A 14,912-nucleotide genomic window follows, 5' to 3' on the forward strand; every position below is an offset into this window, starting at 1 on the left:
TGAAAACAAGATGAGAAAAATAAGTCGGACATGAAAGGACAAATGTTGTGTGATCTCACTTACATGAAATATCTAGAACCAGGCAAATGCATAGAGACAAAAAGGTTTATTAGTGGTCACCAGGGGCTGGTGAGATGGCAGATGGGAGTCATTGCTGAAAGGACATTGAGTTTATATTTTGGGTGATGTAAAACTTTGGAAATAGATAATGGCGATGGTAGCACGACACTGTGAATGTAATTAATGGCACTGAATTGTACATTTAAAAATGGTTAAGGTACCAACTTTTGCTATATATCTATTTTTTTAAAGCAAAAAAAAAAAAAAAACCCAACGGAACCAAGTCTTATTTCTAAGGATACCTGTTTACATGTTTATTTTGCCATGGCTTAGAAAAGATTTAAGGTATCCTGCCTTTTTTTTTTTTTTTGCCAATAACTACTAGAGTCTCTGGGTGGTATAAATGGTTAAGCGCTTGACTACTAGCAAAAAGTTTGGTGGTTCAAACCTACCCAGTGGTACCTCAGAAGATAAGCCTGACAATCTACTTCTGAAATGTCACAGCCTTGAAAACCCTTTGGAGTGCAGTTCTATTCTGCACACCCGGGGTCACCATGAGTAGGAATCGACTTGATGGGCAACCGATTGGCGGTTTTGGCCAATGACTAACGTACCTTTCATATGTAAACACAAGTTTCCACAACTCTTGGTGGTGTTTTCTACAACGGAAGTTCTTCACCTGGGTCGGGGAAATGTGTGAACTCCTGAAATATCTTCAAAATTTGAGTGTATACGCATGAGAATATTTCAGGAGAGGTCTATAGCTGAGGGACCAAAGGTTAAAAATCTGCTAGTTCTCCAAACGATTAAACTGGTCAGCTCATATTTCTAGGACTTGTACTCTTAGTCAGGCACTACTGCAAGCATTCATTTAATCATTTAATCAAACAAGTTATGAGTTGGCATCTCTACCTTCATCATCCTCGTTCTACCAACCCCCAAATAGCCAATCAGCAAAACGGCGCAACCAGAGTCAGACCCAGGTACTCCGGTTCTTGTGGCCCTGCTTCTAACCACTGTACTATACTGCCTTGCTGAAAAGAAACGGACATAAAAGGAACTATTTTATTCTCATTTCAGCTGTAACTAGTCTGAGTGGGAAACTGAAAAAACGTATATCAAGAGAGAAGAAACACTCAATAATATGGACTGTTTGTTGCTCAAACCACCTGGGCAGTTAGCAAACTTTCTTGTGCTTGATAGGCATGGCTTATGTAAACACTCATGAGCAACAACTGCCTGAAAAATTCATCTAACACATCCGGGAACCGTGTTTCTTCCCTTTAGACTTCAGTGTCCCCAGACAAAGAAATTGTATCTCCTCACCAAGGTGTTTCACAGAGAAATACGTGCTTCTCTGAAGATCAAAACAGAATATTGTCCAATATAGCACTGGAAGATGCAACCCTTGGATTGAAACTTTGTTGCCATGGAGTCAATTCCAACTCCTAGTGACCCTACAGGACAGAGTGGAACTGTCCCAAAGGGTTTCCAAGGCTATAAAGCTTTACGGAAGCAGACTGCCACATCCTTCTCCCGCGAAGCGACTGGTGGCTTCAGACTGCCAACCTTTTGCTTTGCAGCTGAGTCCTTTAACCATTGCACCACCAAGCGCTCAGATTACACAGTGGCTGCCACAATGGACTCGAGCACACCAGCGATCGTGAAGATGGCGCAGGACCAGGTATCGTTTTGTTCTGCCGTCCGTGGAGTCACCATGAGTAGGAACCACCTAACAAGGTAAGAACACACCAAAGGAGCAATATGGGTCTTTGTGAGCACCCACCAGTCACATTTAAAGAGATAAACACTGTCCAAGATTCATCTGTCCTCTGTCCCATTGCCATGTGTAAAGTGGACCCAGGTTACATATTTTGCCATGTTTATCCTGGCCTTGGGCTTTCATGGAAGGAGCGTGACTTCTGGAGTCAGACAATTGTGTCTGCATCATTTAACAACTGTGAGCCTGGAAGCAAGAATTATGAGGACATTCAAAATGAAAGTATTAGCAGCACTTACCATTTATGGATGTTATTATCTGCCAGATACTGTGTGATGAGGTTTAGGTGCTTTATATAACGGTATCTCCACGATAACATTCTGAAGAGGGTATTATTATGACCCAAGTTTTGCAGATGAGGAATGGAAGCACAAAATTGAGTAAGGTGCCTACAGCCAAGCAGCAAGATGAAGCCATGTGCTTGGTCTCACTAAATATTTATCCACTAACTTGCATTTTGGAACTATGTGTACGTGTGTGCTTGTGCATATATATACATATATATATATATACACACATAGGTTATATATATATATACCCCCAAACCAAACCTGTTGCCATCAAGTCAATTCTGACTTATAGTGACCCTATAGGACAGAGTAGAGCAGCCCCATAGGATTTCCAAGGAGCACCTGGTGGATTCACACTGCCGACCTTTTGGTTAGCAGCTGAACTCTTAATCACCACACCACCACAGTGTCCATATATACATATATTTCCATATATATATATACATACACACATATACACCTTTTAATTGTGTTGTTGGCAAAGAATATTGAATATAGCATGGACTACCAAAAGAACTAACAAATCTGCCTTGGAAGAAGTACAACCGGAATGCTCCTTATACGCAAGGATGGCAAGACTACATCTCACATACTTTGGACATGTTATCAGGAGGGATCAGTCCCTGGAGAAGGACATCATGCTTGGTAAAGTAGAGGGTCAGCAAAAAAGAGGAAGACCATCAATAAGATGGATTGACACAGTGGCTGCAACAATGGGCTCAAGCATAACGAGCATTGTGAGGGTGGTGCAGGACCGGGCAGTGTTTCATTCTCTTGTACGCAGGGTCACTCTGAGTCAAAATCGACTTGACAGCACCTTACAGCATATATTTGCATTTCACATTTATAACAACAGTAAAAAATCTGCTACCTATTTTGTGCATTAACTGTATATGTCCGGCAGTAACGAATGCCACGGTATCAGGCAAGGGTAACACTGGCTTTGATGGTTAAGGTTATGTGTCAACTTGGCTGGGCCATGATTGTCAGTGGTTTGGCAGTTATGTAACGATGGAATTTGGCAGTTATGTAATGATATGATTTAGCAGTTATGTAATGATGTAGTCATCCTCCATTTTGTAATCTGATGTGGTCATCCTCCATTTTTGCATAAGGCCGATTTTCATATAACAAGCTGGTCTTTGGAACCTAACCATGTTGATAAGTGAAGAGTAGGTGTGTGTGTGTGTGTGTATGTGTGTGCATATATATATATATGTATGTATATTGGGCTGCTAACTAAAGTTTGCAGTTTAAACCCAACCAAACTCAACCAGCTGCTCCACAGGACAAAAGACCTGGCGATCTGCTTCTATAAAAATTACAGCCTAGAAAAACCTATAGTGTGGTTTTCCTCTGTCACATGGGGTTGCTAACAGTCGAAATTAACTCAACAGCATCTAACAACATACAAACACACACATATGTATACACATATATATTTGTGTATGCATGTATATAACAGCCCACATTTTAATGGGTAAAAAATCAGTTAGATTTCTATCTCCAATAATTTTATTATAATGTATTTTCCTATTGTAAATAATTTCAAGCCTAGTAACTATTTCAGCTTTTCTTTTAAAGCTGGTATCTGTTTAATGGCTTTATTGGTAAGTATTTTAAAGCAAACACACTTGTTCACTGAACAGGAAAAATTATAGTCAGAAGAACAAGCCTTTTCTGAAATGACAGGCTGAATCCAAAACTGAGGTTCCTGGGCTGATAATTTGTCTCTGACTCGCTCTCAGGGTTTGTACAGAAATCCAGAGGAAAGGCTTATAAACAAGCTGGGCGTTACATTGCTGTTGTTGTTGTTGCATTAAAGATACTTAAATAAAATCCGGAAAGAATCAATAGTGCATAAAAAATGGTCTTGGCCTCCTGTTCGGCATTGTGTTCCTTGCAGAAGTAAGAACGGTCCCATGCTGCCTTTAGTTGGGGGAAGGAGTATCTGGGTATTAAAGATTTACCACACTGTATTTTTGTGATTCTATTTTTGGGCTCCCCTGACCAAAGAGGGGAAAACTGCACCTCAAGAAACTGGACTCTGAACACCCTCTCTCCCATTTACTATATAAAGAGGGCTCTTTAATAAAAGAAAGGGCTGGGGTGAGAGTTTAAGAATGTTCTTTCATTCTTAACAGCCTTTCTTATGGTTCCTGAATTTTTAGCTTGAGCAAGCACAAACCAGTAAAGGGCAGGGAGCAACAAGAGTAAGCTGCTGTCTTCATTTCAGGTCCTTACCCAGGAGGCAGAGTTAAGGAAATCATCACACCCAGGGTTCTCCACTTCAGTAAACAGAGCTGACAGGAAGTGAGGTGAGAACTGCCCTGTCAGGAAATGTGTGGGTGCTTGAAGATTCTCTACACAAGTCACGCACTGGCAGATTCTGAACCAAATGTGGACCTCAGAAGTGCTTTCTTTGGCTTGTGTGGTGTGTTTTAAGCTTTTGAATTAGTTGATAAATTTTATAAATTGGGAATTTCCCCCCAAATTGTGATTTTCAACTTTTCTTCAAAATGAGATCTATCCACTAAGGGCTTGCATCCTTGCCCATCACAGTTGGCTGTAGCTGCATAACAAAATCCCCTGTGGGCAGGACAGGCCCTCAAGGGTTTGCCCCAGACTCCACCATTCCCTGTTACCTTCCACTTTGTCTATCTCACTTATCTAGAAGCCTCACCTTGCCTTCTATGTATATGGGTTTTCAGCATATGAAATGTCCCATGAAAAAGCTGTTTGTTTGCTCCAGTCCCCATTTTCTTTACCTCCAAAATAAAAATTAAAAAAAAAGATGGAAAAAAGAAAGGCCTTTTAGTTTGTTCTCAACTGTAAAGTCCCATAAGAAGAGAAGGATCTCCCAACACTCATGAAAAATCTCATTAGGGAAGATGGGAGCAGAGGCTGGCTGCTGTTTTCCTGGTTATCCTAGGGTTAGACATTTCTCTAGGGTGCTGCGGCTTATGTGTCTGAATTCTCAGTTCTCTTATTCCACTCTCTCCTATTCTTTCCCCTTAAAAATCCATCTGTTCTCTGGATCCTAGTGATCACTTACAGGCCTCTGTCCTTCCTTCCTGGGGACATCTTCGGGTTTCCAGACTGACACTTGAAACAACCGTGTCAAAGACCGAACTGATTGAAAATTTCCTTTTTTTCTTACTTAAGCTCTATCACAAAATTTCACTACCCATCTATCAATTTGTTGTACCGTGGGGGCTTGTGTGTTGCAATAATGCTGGAAGCTATGCCACCAGGATTTCAAATACCTGCAGGGTCACCCGTGGTGGACAGGTTTCAGTGGAGCATGCAGACAAAGACAGAGTAGGTAGAAAGGCTTGGCAATCTACTTCCAAAAATTAGCCAACAAAACCCTTATAGATCATAACAGAATATTGCCCAGTATAGTGCTAGAAGATGAGCCCTAGGTTGGAAGGCACTCAAAATACACAGCAGCAGCAACGATGGACCCAAGCATGTCAATGACCGTGAAGATGGTGCAGAGCTGAGCCATGTTGTACATGGGGTCACTATGAGTCAGAACCGACTCGATGACAGCTAACAGCAGCACAAAATTAATCTTCCAACCTGATCTCTATAAGCATAGCCCCAGTAGATAACAGGCACTTCTGTGAATGCCACCATAAGACAACAGACCCTCTCTGGGCATTCGCCTTCTGTTCAGAGCAGGAAATAAACTGACCAAGGTGGCCTCCCTGGGCCTTGACCAGCTGGCAGACGGGTTTCATTTGGCCCATTGTGTGTGTGTGTGTGTGTGTGTTTTAATGTAACCCAATGCTAATATTTAAATTTAAATGAAACATTTCACATAAAATCTAGAATTCTGGCTACTCTTTAAACCAGAAGATGAGTCTAGCGTGGGTCTACATCCCCAGATGCAACAACTGGCCAAGGCTGAGCAGCAGCTGCCCCTTGAGAGGGCTGCCACAGGCCTCCTCTTGTTCCTTCACCCATTTATGCTATTTTTCTGGCTCCAGAAAACATTGGAAGCCGATTTACAAACTCCTGTTTGGATCTGAAATGTCACTGTATTTTAAGAACGGGATTTATATATTTACATAAACACCCACATCACAACGATAAAAGTGCCTTATCCTTTATTCCCATTTTGTAGATAATAAAAGGAGGCTTTGAGAAGTCCATTGTCCGAGGTATTGGCCTGCCACGTGTCCCAGCCCTGGCTGGAAAACCAGGCATGTCCGATCCCAAAGCCCATTTACTTAAGCAAATAGTGATGCTTTTTTTCTTTCCTTTTTTTTTTAGCATAGTGTTTGTAGAAATAGTCAATTCCCAAAAATTCAGATTTCTGGCTTCTGTTCGAAAATTGGAAAGGTCACCAATTTGTCAATACTGCCCTCATTCTCTGCCCTCCTGCGCCTCAGCAATGGGCTGGAGAAGGGGACTGGCTTCCCCAGGCTGCTGGAACCCTACCTACCACCCGCCACTTCCTTTTATCTTTACATCTGGCCGACTTCGATCGAGGGTGTGACTTCCTGCAGACCCCTGTGTCACCAGGGCCAACTTCTCTTTTAGGCACAGAGCCTGGGGCCCACAATACTTCTAGGGGTTCACAAAAATGGTTTAATTTTCATTTATTTTAGAATCTGAAGAACAATGGATACAATAAACACATGTAGATAATACAGAGTCGGCAGGTGGTGCAACAGTTAACTTGCTCAGCTGTTAACTGAAAGGTTGAAGGTTCGAGTCCACCCAGAGGTGCCTCAGAAGAAAGGCCTGGTCATCTGCTTCTGAAAAACCAGCCATTGAAAACCCCGTGGAGCACAGTCCTACTCTGACACCAGAGGGTCACCACGAGTCAGAATCAACTTGATGGCAACCGATATCTTTTATTGGCACATAAATATTTTTTATTTTTCTCAATCTATGTAGATTTGCTCTGAAATACTCTTTACCCAGCACCCTAGGCATACTCATAATTCTTCACAGAAATTATTCCTCAGATAGCTTGTGCTTATCAAACTTGTAATTGTCCCCAAAATACAAAGTGAGGTCTTGCATTACGAATACAGAAGGATGGGTTTTATGTACTCCCTTGAGAAGCCCCTCGGGATCCCCGTTGTTATTGTGGAGTAACGCAAACTGGAAGATCAGTCAGGGCCCCCCAAATCCCTCCCTACCCCCAACACACAGGGAGTCCCATGGCACAACGTTTAAGTGTTTGGTTAGCAGTTCAAAACCACCCAGTGACACTACAGATGAAAGACTCGGCAATCTCCTTCTGTAAAGATTATAGTCTAGGCAGCCCTATAGCGCAGTTCTACTCTGTCACACGGGCTCGCTGTGAGTTGGAATCAACTCTCTGGTACCCAACAACAACAACAACAAACACCTGACACATAGAGACCTCTCTACATTCTCCCTAGGAGACAACATCAAATCTCATACCCCAGGCACTCATGAGAGAGGACAGCCTCAAACCCCAGGTTGCCCACAATTCATCAAACACTTAGGGGAGAGAAGCAGTAGTCCCAGAATAGCAACAGCTCAGTTCATTTATTCCTTCAGATACATTCTTTAAGAAATAACTGGGAGGCAGTATAGCAGAGTGGTCAGGAGCTGGGCTCCCCAGTCAGAAAGATGAACATAAGAGGTAGATGGCCTTGGCCCTGCTCTCAACCTGCTCTCAACCTCCCAGTGACTTCTCCATGAGAAGGCGATAGTGTAGTACCTACCCAACAGGGACATTGTGAAGATTAAAAGCAACAAGGTATGCAATGTACTTAGCTCAGAGCTTTCAGTATGGTTAATCTTCATGATAGGAGTCCCTGGTTGGCACAAAGGGTTAAGTGCTGGACTACTAGCCAAAAGGTTGGCATTTGAACCTGCCCAGAGGCACCTCGGAAGACGACCTGGCAATCTGCTTCCAAAAGGTCATAGCCTTAAAAACCCTACCTAGCAGTTCTACTGTACACAGTGGCGTGATCATGAGTTGGAATGAATTCCACAGCAACTAACAACTATCTTCATGATAGGGCTAGCAATAATATTTATAGAGCACTTACTACCTGCTTGGCTCTTTTAACCGTTTTACCTACATGATGACTTTAAACCCTCACAACAGCCCTATATGATGACTGAGAAACTGAGACTCAGAGATGTTAAGTACTTTTCCCAAGGTCACACAGCAACGAAGAATTGGACCTAGGATTTGAATGGAATGTTTGCCATCCTAACCACATTGCTATTTACTCATTTGGTGTTCATGAAAAACTTTATCAAGTAGATGCTATTATTAGCCCCATTTTACAGATGAGAAAACTAAAGTAGAGACAAGGTCATTAACTTGTCCTGGGTTCCCTGTTAGTCAATGTCAATGTCAGAATTCTAGCTCAGGCAGTCTCTTATCCACAGCCCTGGGTGGCAGGTACTGTGCTGAGCCCACGTATATGGTCCTTAAATACCTTAAAATAGAGGTTATAAACTCCAAGACTCAAAGACATGCCATAATTGCTTACAGTTACACAGTAATTATACAGTGTAGCTGAGATTCAAATCTGGGTCTGGCTGGCCCTAGAGCTTGTGCCTTTAACTGTGACAAAACTCAGTGGCCTCCCCCCCACCCCAGTCCTGATGATCCAGTTCTCAAGTGGCCACTTCTCTCCCTCTTCCAAGTCTCTTTTCCCCATAAACTCAAAAAACTAGGATTTTTTTTTTTTTTTTAGATCTGGCCACAAACTAGGACTAAACGTTAACCCTAGGAACTCATTTAAAGGTCACAGATCCGCAACAGGGAAGAAGGGCCTGCCAATGATTGCCTTCTGAACTTCATCACCTCCAAGACTCACTGCGAAGTCACTCTGCTCACATATTGCAACATCTCGTCAGGGACACTGTCTCGTATCCCTCTCAGGCAAACAAGCAATTCACCACAAAACTGCTTTCTCACCAAACATCTCTAAAACTCAATGAGAAACAACTTCATCCATTTGAAAACTCTTCCATGTGTTTTGGTGAACATTACTGGTACCAGAGTAGCTAAGAGATTGAGCTCTTTATAAATCTACCTAAATATCTTCCAGCGGCTTCTCCATAACATGGGAATATTATAATAAAAATTTTAATTGTCTTCTAAATTTTTTTTCTAAAATTTAGGATAGAAAAGCCCAAGAAGCTCCAGGGTTGAGAAATACTCAAGTTCAGCACGTCTCACTCAGGGTTTGTTCAGGGAGTCAGAACTGAAGCAGGCTGCTCGGCCGTATCTTGAACAGTACCTGAGCCAATTTTTTTCCTCCTTCTTTATTCTTTCTCTTCCCTCCCCTAGCCCATCCCTGCCTCCAAATAAGATCCTGATGTTAGCTCCCCAAATGGTTACGTGTTAACCAATGTTTTCTTTAGGACTGTGGAAAACAGGTGATATTGATTTAAGCCTGTCGAATTGGACAAAAGATGACGCCAGCCACCCCCTGAGCAGATGGGATAATGGCAGGAGAAGATCAACATGTGTGAGATACGACCACTGAAACCAAACAGAAGAAAGAGAACGCACATTCCACAAGTCCCTAAAACGTACGGCCCCTTTTCCCTTAAAAACTGGAGCTGACCTGTAGCTCGGGAGACAGATGACTTTAGGGAGAGATCATTCCCCTCTGTCTCCATATACCGGTATATATGATAAAGTTCTTGCTGCCCACCTCACCCGTCTCAAGAATTGGCTGTTTGCAGCAGGCGGCTCTAACTTGCAAAATTGTGGTAACAGAACCATGCTGAGTGATATATACCCAGTGCCATCCAGTCAATTCCGATAAAAGGGCTTTTTTATGGAATTAGACCTTGCTTGTGATGGTTTTTTTTTTTCTTGTGATGGTAGGAGCTGGAGGATGGGCATGAAGTAGGAGAGACCGAGGACAACCTGAAACCTGAAAGGACATGCTGGAAATGTGTCTTTCCTCATGTCCCTAATCTCGGTGATGTGTGTGGCCAGAGGAGCAGTTGACCTTCCTCACCGTGGAGTCACAACGAGATGAGCCGGCAGGTCAGCTCCAACATGCGAGAACACAGAAGTGCCAGCCTTCCACCCACCTTCAGAGTGTTGAAAGACAGCTGCTCCTTCGCCTCCCTCTTCTGAATCTCTTGCCAGTTTCTCTCATTGGCAACCCCAGTCTGAAAATACACAGGAAAAAACATTCAGGGAAATGTCAGCTAACAACAACAACAATAATCCCAACTCAGCTAGACAAGAGTATAAAGCCACTATCTGGCGGATGAATTTTTATATTTGCAAAGGAATAATAAGAGAAGCTAATGTACTTCCTTTCATTCATTCATTCAGATAATATTGAACATTGCTTATTAGGCCTCAGGAAGACACAGGTGAACAAAGCGAGGTAGCTGTTCTCATGGCGCCTACTTCATCTTTGGTCAGGATGCTGGGCTCCCTGCTCCTGTTTAGCACAAACCCTCCCAGCTCTTCACTTTCTCTATGAAGCTGCCAAATTAGTGCTTTTAAGACCTGCTGTCAACCTCCGCATGGGTTCCTACTGCATGAAGGATAAAAATCAAAGTCCTTTCTATCACCTAGAAACCCTCCATGGCCTGGCAGGGCCACCTCTAGCTCCAGCCTCCTCCCCCGCCCTGACCCCCTCCACTCCAGCCCCCTGGGCCTCCTTGCTTTTCCTGAAACTTGCCAAACAGGTTCTCGCCCCCAGGCTCCCTCTGCCTGGACCACTCCCCCACCCACAGTCTCCTGTCTTCCAGTCTCCACTCAAATGTCACTTCCTAAACGAGGTCTTCTCTACACTCCTAACACCCTCCAGGCCATCTTCTCTCCCCTTATCCACTTTATGTATTTTCATAGCCTTTATCACTATGTATTTGTGTGTTATGCATTAAGGGCCCTGGAGTCAGCCCCGACTCATAGAGTGACCCCATGTATAACAGAACAGAAACTCTGTCTGGCCCTGCGCCATCCACACAGTAGCAGGTATGTTTGAGCCCACTGTTTAGTAATGTATGTGACCCTAATACTCCCCAGCATATTTTTTCCTTTTTCAAAGTGGGTGGCAGAGAGCTTGACACAACTAACGCCATGATAAACCTTTAAGTTTTTCTCCTTCCTCTGCCTGCCTCCTCCTTCACATACCTTTGTTAACGACATTGTTTTGACCCAATGTTAATGACTTTGTTCTTTGTTTTAAACTGTTCTGACCACCTGTGACTTACAACCCCCCACAGGAAAATAAGAGTCCAGGTGTCTGTTATGTATATCTTTAGCTTGATAAAGAGATGTACGGCAGGTATCTTTGGTCTGACAAAGTCTTCTGTCAGCATCTTGTAATACATACTCCTCTGGCCAGGCCATCTGCGGACTACAGACACTCATAACCCCTGTAAGATTCTGTTTAAGCTCTAACAACTGAGACAGCCTGTGTTGCTGTCAAGTCCCCGGTGATGTATGCATCTCCTGAATAAACCTTCTCACTCTTTCTGACTTGAAGTACCTTTATTGGCTCCTTATTGACTGCTCCAGGGCACAGACCCTAAGTGGGTAACAATATTGTTTGTCCTTGGTCTCCCCCTCTGGAAGGGAAAATTTGGAAGGGCAGGGGTCTTGTGGTATTTAGGGTACCTTTTTTTCCTTGCCAAACTCTTTGACCCGTTCCCTTGGTTTGTTTCCTTTCCAGCACTTAGCACAACCTGAAATTGACTTATATATTCACATCCTTTACTGCTTGCTGCCCGTATCTCCCTGCTGAAAGGCAAGCTCCATGGCAGCCAGTGAAGGGCGTGCCCTGTCCACTCCGTGTTCTACAGCAGTGTCTGGAGGCTCGGCTCCCTACGTACCAGTGGAGAAGGTGCCCCCCTAAGGGAAGGAGCAACTATTCCAAAGCAACCTTACGCTCAAGGAAGCAAACATGGCAATAAACTTACTCCAGTGAACTGCATCTTAAACCTTTCAAAGCCCCACCTAACCAAGTGATCAAAAGTATTCACTTCACTGATAAAGGGACAGACACCTGTGCCTTCTGACACAGGGCACAGATAAAAACACCACCCATGTAAACTTTCATCTAAAGCACAATTAAAAAAAAAAAAAAAACCCATGTTGTCTTTCTGCCAAAATGGTGAACCCAAATCTAATCCGGAGGCAGCAATCAGAAATACAAATCAAATCGAGAGTCATTCTACAAAACAGCTGGCCTACACGCTCCAATGTTACGGAAGACAAAAGAAGGTCTAAGGAGATACTGTAGATTAAAAGGCACTAAAGAGACATGATAGTCCCTGAGTGGTAGTTAATATGCTCAGCTGTTAAGCGAAAGGTTGGGAGTTTCAATCCACCCAGAGACACCTCAGAAGAAAGGCCTGGCGATCTGCTTCTGAAAAATCAGCCATCGAAAACCCTATGGAGCACAGTTCTACTCTGACACACATGGGGTCACTATGAGTCAGAGTCAACCCCGCGGAACTGTTTTATTTATTTTTAAGAGACATGAGAATACAATACATGACCCTAGAGCCTCATAAAAACAACTGCTTTAAATGATATTTTGGGAGCAACTGGGAGGTTTGTATACAGACTCTACTGATGACAGTATTGAATCAGTGTTACATTTCTGGAATTTGATCATCATAAAGAACTTACGTAAGAGAATGGCTTGCTTTGAGGGCATACATGCTGGGGTTTTAGGAGTAAAGGGGCAGGATGTCTGCAATTCACTCTCAGATGATTTAGTTTGGCAAACTCCTACTCATCCAGCTTAGCCTTAGCCACCTCCAGGAAGCTTTCCTTACTTTCCTGTAGTCCACAATTTCTCAATTTGCGTGCGGACTTCAGAAAAGCCAGTGCCAGATCCCTTGTGCTGCTGCTTATTAAAAACGTAGCTTCTGGGTCCCAGCATAGGTATACTTCATCACAATCTCTGGGGAGGAGGGCCCAGGCATCTGCATTTTAATAAGCTTCCTAGGGAATGCCAAGACACACTAAGGCTTGACAACCACTGTCCCGTATACCCAAGGTGCCTCCTATTTACCCCGTTTATAAGTACTGACTTATGTGACATCCTAACTCCCCTGTAGCACCCAAATTAAGTGAGGTTGGGGCACCACGTCATTCTCTCTTCTGTGCCCCTACATAATCGATGCTCAGAAAATGGTTTCATAAATGAATTAGTCCTGGTCAAGCTAACTCTTGAGAACTATTGACTATAAAAGTCATCTTTCTGGGGCATGTAGTCTGATGCCCACAATACCCTGGAGCTCTGCAAACCAGATGAGCTCTGCAAACCAGTGGGACTCTGCAAACCAGTGGAGCTCCTGGATGATGACGGAATCAAGGCCCAGCTAGGGGAAGAGACCTAAACAGGCAAAACAAGCAAATGAATGAAAAAAAAAAAAAAAAAAAAACCCAAGCAAATGAAACACTACTTCCATGTACTCCATAGCAAAAGCCAGACTGAAAGGAAACCAAAACCAAAAAAAAAAAAAGAATCCATTTGTCAAACAATGCAGCCATTTAAAAAAAAAAAAAAGTTCACTTTTTATGTAACAAAAAGGAGGTATCTCTAAGACACATTGTTGTTGCGGTTGGGTGCCAGTTTAGTAGATTTAGATCCAGTGAACCTACCTGACAGAGTAGGACTGTCCCATAGGGTTTTCTAGGCTGTAATCTTTACAGGAACAGATCACCAGATTTTTCTCCCGTGGAGCTGCTGGTGGGTTCCAACTGCCAACCTTCCAGTTAGCAACTATTATGCAAAGGACAAAAAAAAAAAAAAAACAAAAAAAACAAAGGAACTTAAATAGCCTGTCAAGTATGTTACTATGGTATTTACTTGCTTGTATATATTTTTTTTATATTCACCTGTGTACTTTAAAGAATGATACACAGTGAGTGCCTCTGTGGAGGGGAACTGGGTGCTTGGTAGCCTTTAGCAAACTTTGAACAATGTGGAGTATTACCAATTCAAAAAGAAATGAAAATTTTTTAAAAATCATGACAGCAGGGTCGTGTCTCTTTCCATGGCAGGGTTGAACAGACATGTTTTACAAATGAGAATAATAAATTTAATAGTGTTGTTGTTGAGTACAATTTTCAACTCATAGCAATCCCATGGAAACCCTGGTGGCATAGTGGCTAAGTGTTACAGCTGCTAACCAAAAGGTCAGCAGTTCTAATCCACCAGACGCTCCTTGGAAACTCTATGGGGCAGTTCTACTCTGTTCTGCAGGGTCGCTATGAGTCGGAGTTCACACTACGGCAACGGGTTTGTTCTACATAATTCAAAGGCGTGAGTTCTTCTTCGGTCTTCCTTATTCATTGTCCAGCTCAGAGGAGTAACTAATATTAAATTACACAACTGGAGAATGGAGAATGACCAGCTGTCGACACCAAAGCCCATATGGTTTACAACTCTAGGCTACCCCTTCTGAAAAGGTGCTCTCCAAACAAAGAGTCCCCAGCCAGCTTCTCATCTGAAAACAAAGGAAGATGGGAAGTGCCCCTGACCACACAGCTAGTCCCAAATACTTACAGAGAGCTCCCACCACAGCAGTTCCAATCACCCGAGGCTCTTTCGCAACTCCCTACGTGAAACAAAATGAATAAGCCAAAGGAAAAAGAGAAGTGTGTGTGTGTGTGTGTGTGTGTTTAAAAAAAACCAACCCACCACAAACTCAACCTCACGGAAGAACTGCTCTATGTTTTCATCTGCTTCCTTGGAATAAAAGCTCTTTAAACTCCTTGCTGTATAGGTGATTCCAACTCATAACTACCCTGTAGGACAGGGTAGAACTGCCCTGTA

At 43.0% G+C, this 14,912-nt stretch overlaps 1 long non-coding RNA gene across 1 annotated transcript in view; it reads right to left on the reverse strand.

The window, feature by feature from the left end:
* LOC126067305 (uncharacterized) overlaps positions 1–14,696 on the reverse strand; it is a 38,683-nt gene extending 23,987 nt beyond the window's left edge. Inside the window, exons 1-3 of the long non-coding RNA XR_007515390.1 lie at positions 14,643–14,696; positions 13,736–13,856; positions 10,192–10,272 (exon numbers count right to left, since the gene is read on the reverse strand). This is a non-coding gene — a long non-coding RNA (uncharacterized LOC126067305). The remainder of the gene's footprint in view (positions 1–10,191; positions 10,273–13,735; positions 13,857–14,642) is intronic.
* Positions 14,697–14,912: the final 216 nt, after the last annotated feature.

The sequence above is a fragment of the Elephas maximus genome, chromosome 25 (genome assembly GCF_024166365.1).
Source record: "Elephas maximus indicus isolate mEleMax1 chromosome 25, mEleMax1 primary haplotype, whole genome shotgun sequence".
In the NCBI taxonomy this organism is placed as follows: Eukaryota; Metazoa; Chordata; class Mammalia; order Proboscidea; family Elephantidae; genus Elephas; species Elephas maximus.